This window comes from Canis lupus, chromosome 10 (assembly GCF_048164855.1).
Source record: "Canis lupus baileyi chromosome 10, mCanLup2.hap1, whole genome shotgun sequence".
NCBI lineage: Eukaryota > Metazoa > Chordata > Mammalia > Carnivora > Canidae > Canis > Canis lupus.
Genome location: NC_132847.1, coordinates 6,981,192 through 6,988,435, shown reverse-complemented (window position 1 = coordinate 6,988,435; position 7,244 = coordinate 6,981,192).

Below are 7,244 nucleotides of genomic sequence, written 5' to 3'. Positions count from 1 at the left end.
TCGACCTTACGACCCTGAGATCATGACATGAGCTGAAACCAAGAATTGGATGCTCAGCCACTGAGCCACCCACGGGCCTCTATAATAAATCCTTTATATCAGGTTTCCTCTATTAACATTTAGGTTGGATAATTCTTCGTTATGCGAACCTGTCCTGTGGATTGTATGATATTTAGCAGCACTCTGGCCTCTACCAATTGTGTAGAAGGGGCATCTGCTCCTTAGCTGTGCCCATAAAACAGGTCTCCACACATTGCCAAATGTCCCTTGGGGACAGATCACCTCTACCGAGAACTGCCATTCCATGTCACTGATAGTTCTGCTTCTGTGATATGACCTTGAGTGACACCATCAGCTTTATCCAATATTATTTCCAAATTAACTTGGATCTCTTTCCTTATTCTCTTTCATTGATCAGTGTTCATATTTATGTCAGTAGTGTGCTTTTTTAGTTATGATAGATTTTTTTATCTGTATTTTTTAAAGGGATGGGGAGGGGGCAGCCCCGGTGGCTCAGCGGTTTAGCACTGCCTTCAGCCCAGGGCATGATCCTGGAGACCTGGGATCGAGTCCCACGTTGGGCTCCCTGCGTGGAGCCTGTTTCTCCCTCTGCCTGTGTCTCTGCCTCTCTCTCTCTGTGTCTCTCATGAATATATTAATAAAATTTTTTAAAAAATAGGAGGGGGTGGGGGAGAGGGAGAGAAATCTTCAAGCAGACTCCCTGCTGAGCACAGAGCCCAACATGAGACTTGATCTTATCACCCTGAGATCACGACCTAAGCCAAAACCAAGAGTTGGATGCTCAACCAACTGAGCCACCCAGGCACCCCTAGTTATGATAGTTTCAAAGCAGGTAAAGAAAAATCATTACACTTCTCCATTTTTAACACTTCCTTGGCATTTTTCACACACTGATTCACCCACATATAATGTAGCCCTGGCTAGTGTGTAGCCACCCCCAACTTAGAACAACATCCTGTTTATGCCACCTGTAGAGAATGGGTTTTTCAGCTGGAGCTCCTGATCTCCTTGAAGCTGTAGGTGAAACTGTGTGTGTATGAAAAGGGGTTGCTCTGAGTCATAACAGTTTTCTCATCATCCCACCTTTTCAAAATCTCCTACAAAGCACTTGGCAGGCAAGTTAGAGTGGACAGTGCCCAGTGAGGATGAATTCCCGGTCGGTACAGAACCTCTTCTCTGGGATTGGTGACAGATGCTCCAGAGAGTAACAAGGACACTCTCCCCAGGTCCAGCTAGTGAGGATATGAACAGCGATAGGGACCTCTTTTCTCGTGCAACCAACTATGACCTGGAATCTAGAGTGTGCACCTGAGGGGGCCAGGAGCACCCTCACCCCAAGCAGGGTGGCGAGCCCTCTGCTCCATCAGGCAAGCCTACTGTGCAGCATCAGAAGAGCACCGAATTGTATGTTCTTCTCTTATTTATGATCTATAGTCTACCTGCTTCCAAAGAGATGTGACACAGCGTTCAATGACAAGTTCAGCTGGGAAAGAACCATATCACCTCAAAAACTGATGTCAGAGGGCAAGAGCCAAGGACAAAGGGCAGTGGGGGAAGGGAGAGAATGATGGCATAATTATACCAGAAAGCAGTGGTTTAGCTCCCAACATCCTGTCCTCCACGAGAGGTAAAAGAAAGAATACACAATTCCCTCTAGCCAGGAACAGGAAGCAGATCACCAGGAGAGGCAATAGCGAGGCATTTGCCTCTAACCCTGGAATTCTGGTCCCTTTGGGCAGCAGAGAGCCAGGCAAGGGGAGGACCACATGTGTCAGTCCCTCTCCAAACTTCCCACCCATGAAGCAACGTTCATTTAAAAAGCACTGACTTGGGGACGCCTGGGTGGCTGAGTGGTTGAGCATCTCCCTTTGGCTCAGGACATGATCCCAGGGTCCTGGGATCCAGTCCCATATCGGGCTCTCTACACGGAGCCTGCTTCTCCCTCTGCCTATGTTTCTGCCTCTCTCTCTCTCTCTCTCCTCTCTCTCTCTCTCTCTGTGTGTGTGTGTCTCTCATGAATAAATAAATAAAATCTTTTTTAAAAAATCCCTAAATCCACATCCAGAAATCTTACAGAGTCTAAAATCGGTCAACAAATCCTCACCTGGAGCAAGCAGGAGCTGCAACAAGGGCATTCCATGCAAGCTCAGTGTTCTTTTGCAAAGCTGGACTGTGTGTTCTTCGTCACCAGAAAACAGATGACAAGGGACTCTGGCTCAGCAGTCCTCTTAGGCAGAGCCAAGAGGAGAAGTCAAGTCAGCAGAGGGGGGCTGCTTCCAAGAATAAATCTAGGAGTTTGGGAAGAAAAAAAGAAAAGATGCCATTGGAAGCCATCTAAAAATATATTCCTTGGTGAAGGACACACAGGTACTTTCTGCTTCTCTGTAGTTAAAAGGAACAAAAAATAAAATAAAAGGGAGGGGGAGCTTGTTCCCATTAATGCCTGCAGGTTTCTAATGGGATCAAAAGCAAGGGGCGGCACAGGTGAATGAGGGACAGGAACCCAGAATGGATTAGGGACCAGGGACAGTGGTTCCAGGCAGAGCCCAGCAGTCTGTGGGGGCATGGGCAGGAAATACACCTGTTGTGCCCATGGGGGAGGGGGCCCAGGAGGCTGGGAAGAAGCAAGAAGCCACAGAGAGCTCCTTTTCCTGCCCTCTGCAGGGAGAAAAATGGGACCACTTACTGGTCCCATCTGCCTCTGACCATAACCAAATACCTCCCCCTCCTCCCTGGCAAGGCTCAGCAGCCACCCGTCCAGCCTCCCATGGCCTGTTCCCCAGTTTGCCAGTCAAGGATTTCCTCATGACATGTGTTCTTTTTTTTTTTTTTTAAGATTTTATTTATTCATGAGAGAGAGAGAGAGAGGATGAGGCCGAGGGAGAAGCAGGCTCCATGCAGGGAGCCCGATGTGGGACTTCATCCCGGGGCCCCAGGATCACACCCTGGGCTGAAGGCAGACACTTAACCGCTGAGCCACCCAGACGTCCCATGACATGTGTTCTGAGCCTGAAGAATCGGTTGGAAAAGGAAATATTTCTATGGTTTGAACCTACAAGGCATTCCTGATACCAGCAGCAGGAGTGTGCTGCAGTGAAGCCCCTGACACTCTTCAGGTTACAACTATCAAGACCTTGGTGTGTCAATCCCGAGCATTGTGACGTGCTGCTTGACACGGTAAGTCCTCCAACAGGGCTGAGTGATGTCCTAAGTTTGCCTTTTCAAAATGCAAAAGCGATTTTTTTTTTCTCTGCTCTTTTTTCTTTTTTCTTTCTCATGCTTTCTCTGCTCTCCTCGTCTCCCATGGCTTTTATGACTTCCCCACGAGCATCTCTCCGGCTGACTTTGCCTATGACCATGCAACATCTCAGATCTCCCAGAATCCGTGGCAGAGACTCGTGTCTTCCGAAGCTTCAGACTCAGCTAACAAAGACAGAATCGCCCTCTCCTTGGAGCTTGCCTCCTTGACTCTCTGACCCCTTTTGGACTGGAATGCCAAGATAGAGTGTTGAAAATGGTTACTCTGGAAGGGTAGGGCTCGGTTAGCGAAGATACTCCGGTCTGAAAGTCAGAGGGCTCCCTAGACAAGCTGGAGAATGAGACCAGAATGGGTCATGGCCCACCGTCCTCTTCCCGCCTTCCTATCTCATTCCGCACGAACTTGCCAGGTCCTCTACACCGCCCAGGGCTCAGACTCTTCTCTTTCTCCTGGATCCCTCATCCAGGTTTGCCTCCTATCACATTCTACATTCTAGACCTTTCTTGAAGCCCCATCTTTCATCGCACCACTGGGTGTTGCCTCTCCTCACACCCTGAACTCCGTGATTCAATCCAGGGGTCAAGTGGCCCAGCAGCAGAAGTCCCTTCTGATGGCAGATTGCTGCAGAACTTGTTTCCCTCTCTGGAACCCACATTTAATGTGGGTCACCCACCTGTCCCCCATTCTTGGTAACAGCTCCCCTGCTCCCTGTGCAGAATGAGTTGCCTGCCTCTTTGACAGGACTACTGCTCAGGACGACCTGATTTGTCACTAATGCAGGGTGGTAAAATGACCCTCCACAGGCCAAATGGGCTTTCCTGTGAAAGAAATAAAGAAAAACAGTGGCAGGAAGCAGTTGATCCCAAGCTAGGGCAGCACAGCCCTGCATGAATCCTGGCTCTCTAGACCTCCACGTGTGGCCGTGGTTCCCTTCTTGTCCTTCCTAAGGGCTGAAAAGCTACTTGTTACCCACCCCCTACCCTGGCCACCTTTTTAAATTCTCCCTTAGATCAGTTTGCTGGGCAAAAAGCCCTAAGACCATTTCTTTTTCTTTTTCTTTTTTTTTTTTTTTTAAAGATCTTATTTATTCATAGAGACAGAGATACAGGCAGAGGGAGAAGCAGGCTCCATACAGGAAGCCCGACATGGGACTCAATCCCAGGTCTCCAGGATCACCCCCAGGCTGCATTAAACCACTATGCCACTGGGGCTGCCCTTTTTCTTTTCTTTTTTTAAGATTTTATTCATTTATTCATGAGAGACACAAAGAGAGGCAGAGACACAGGCAGAGGGAGAAGCAGGCTCCATGCAGGGAAGCCCGATGCGGCACTTGATCCCAGGACCCAGGGATCACAAGCTGAGCCAACCTGAGTAGCAAAAGCTCAACCACTGAGCCACCCAGGTGCCCTTCCAAGACGATTTCTCACCTCAAAGAATGGTAGACCATAGACATTTTAAGAAAAGGAAGACTTAGAAGAGATTATTTTAGACCAAGTGGTCTTTGGGGAGGTTTGGGTGTTCCTTGAGAAAACAGGAAGTGGTGGTGGATGCTCGCAGAGTCTCCCTGTTGTTCTATGCATAGATCCCCGCTGGCATGATCAAAGGGCTAAGGGTAACATGTGACACAGGCGGAGACCTCGGCATGAGTGGCCCACTCCTTTTATGGTCAGGAGGGATGAATTCGGCCAAGCGGCCCGGCCACGCCCTTGCTGGCGCCCTGTGAGGGTGACCCCACAGTTGGTGGGCACTGGCCATGTTGGCAGGGTGCCCCCGCTTGGTGATGCACGGTGGGGGGGCCCACTGAGGGCCACCCACCAGGAAGCCCAGGGAGGGGGACGTTTCTCCTGCTCCCCTCTGAAGAGGCTCTGGCTCCTGCTTGTCACCCTCCTAGACCACAGGGGCAGAAATTAAATCAGTTATGCTCAGAGGCAGAAGTACCCGGACCCTAAAGCCCAAGCCTCGGGATCCGGTGCTTCTATCAGACCCTTCCATTCTCAGAGCCAACAGTGGTTCCCTGTTATATCGAAATCTATGCCATTTTCCTTTTTTTTTTTTTTTTTTTAATAAAACAGTCCCTCCAAATGGCGTGAGCATTGGGCCCCACCAGACCTGGATCTCTCCTGAGCATCACCCAAACAGAGGAAAGGGAAACCAAGGAAGAGCAGAGGTGGGAGTTCCCTGCACAACATTCAGAGCTGGAACTGATTTTTGCTTTTGAAATGGAATAGAATTGGCAGCGGGTGTGTCAGGGCCCTCCCTGCCTTCTGTCCCCCAGGGGATGTCCTGCCTTACCTCACTGGGACCCCCACCCCCCTCACCCCCGGAGCAAGCCGGCAGAGGGAGCACCAGGCCGCGGGGCCCTGGGGCTTGAGGAATTGTCCGGGTCTGCAATAGCTCCGTGCAGCGCGCTCGCCGCGGGAGGGCCGGGCGGCCAGTGCCCAGGTGCCCAGGTGCCCAGGTGCCCAGGCCCGGGGGCACCCTCTGGGAAGAACGGCGGCCCCCCCTCCTCGGCGGGAGCCCACTCGGACCCGCAGGGCCCTGCCCTGGAGGCCGGCGAGGCGACCCGCGGCAGGCAGCTGGAGGGCCCGAGGCCGTGGCTGTATTTGACCGACATTGTTCTTGCCTTAGCGAGGTCGAGGTCGGGGTGCAGGACGACACGGCCCAGGCGCTGTGCTCTGGCCTAGGGGGCCCCAGTGCGCGGCGCTCGGGGAGGGCGAGGACAGCAAAGGGCCCCGCCCGGCGACGGCGCTGGAGACAGGCGCTACCAGGCCGGCATCCAGGCGCGCGTCCACCACCGGCTCCCTGACGCCCAGTGTAAGCCCCCACCTGCGCCCCTGACACTCACTGTAAGCCCCCACCTGCGCCACTGACGCCCAGTGTAAGCCCCCACCGGCTCCCTGACACCCAATATAAGCCCCTACCTGCGCCCCTGACACCCGCTGTAAGCCTCCCACCTGCACCCCTGACACCCAGTGTAAGCCCCCACCGGCTCCCTGACACCCAATATAAGCCCCTACCTGCGCCCCTGACACCCGCTGTAAGCCTCCCACCTGCACCCCTGACACCCAGTGTAAGCCCCCACCGGCTCCCTGACACCCAATATAAGCCCCTACCTGCGCCCCTGACACCCGCTGTAAGCCTCCCACCTGCACCCCTGACACCCAGTGTAAGCCCCCACCGGCTCCCTGACACCCAATATAAGCCCCTACCTGCGCCCCTGACACCCAGTGTAAGCCTCCCACCTGCGCCCCTGACGCCCAGTGTAAGCCCCCACCTGCGCCCCCGACGCCCAGTGTAAGCCCCCACCTGTGCCCCTGACACAGTGTAAGCCCCTGACACCCAGTGTGAACCTCACACCTGCGCCCCTGACGCCCGCTGTAAGCCTCCCACCTGCACCCCTGACGCCCAGTGTAAGCCCCCACCTGTGCCCCTGACACCCAGTGTAAGACCCCACCTGCGCCCCTGACACCCGCTGTAAGCCTCCCACCTGCACCCCTGACACCCAGTGTAAGCCCCCACCGGCTCCCTGACACCCAATATAAGCCCCCACCTGCGCCCCTGACACCCAGTGTAAGCCTCCCACCTGCGCCCCTGACGCCCAGTGTAAGCCCCCACCTGCGCCCCTGACACTCACTGTAAGCCCCCACCTGCGCCACTGACGCCCAGTGTAAGCCCCGCACCTGCGCCCCTGACGCCCAGTGTAAGCCTCCCACCTGCGCCCCTGACACCCAGTGTAAGACCCCACCGGCTCCCTGTTGCCCAGTGTAAACCCCCCCACCTGCACCCCTGACGCTCATTGTAAGCCCCCACCTGCACCCCTGACACCCAGTGTAAGCCCCCACCTGCACCCCTGACACCCAGTGTAAGCCCCCCACCTGCCCCGAGGCCGAGGTCTCTTAACTAACGTTGGGGACACTTCCGCAGCTCCTTTCCATGCCCTGCTCCTTCCGGTATCTTCCAGTAT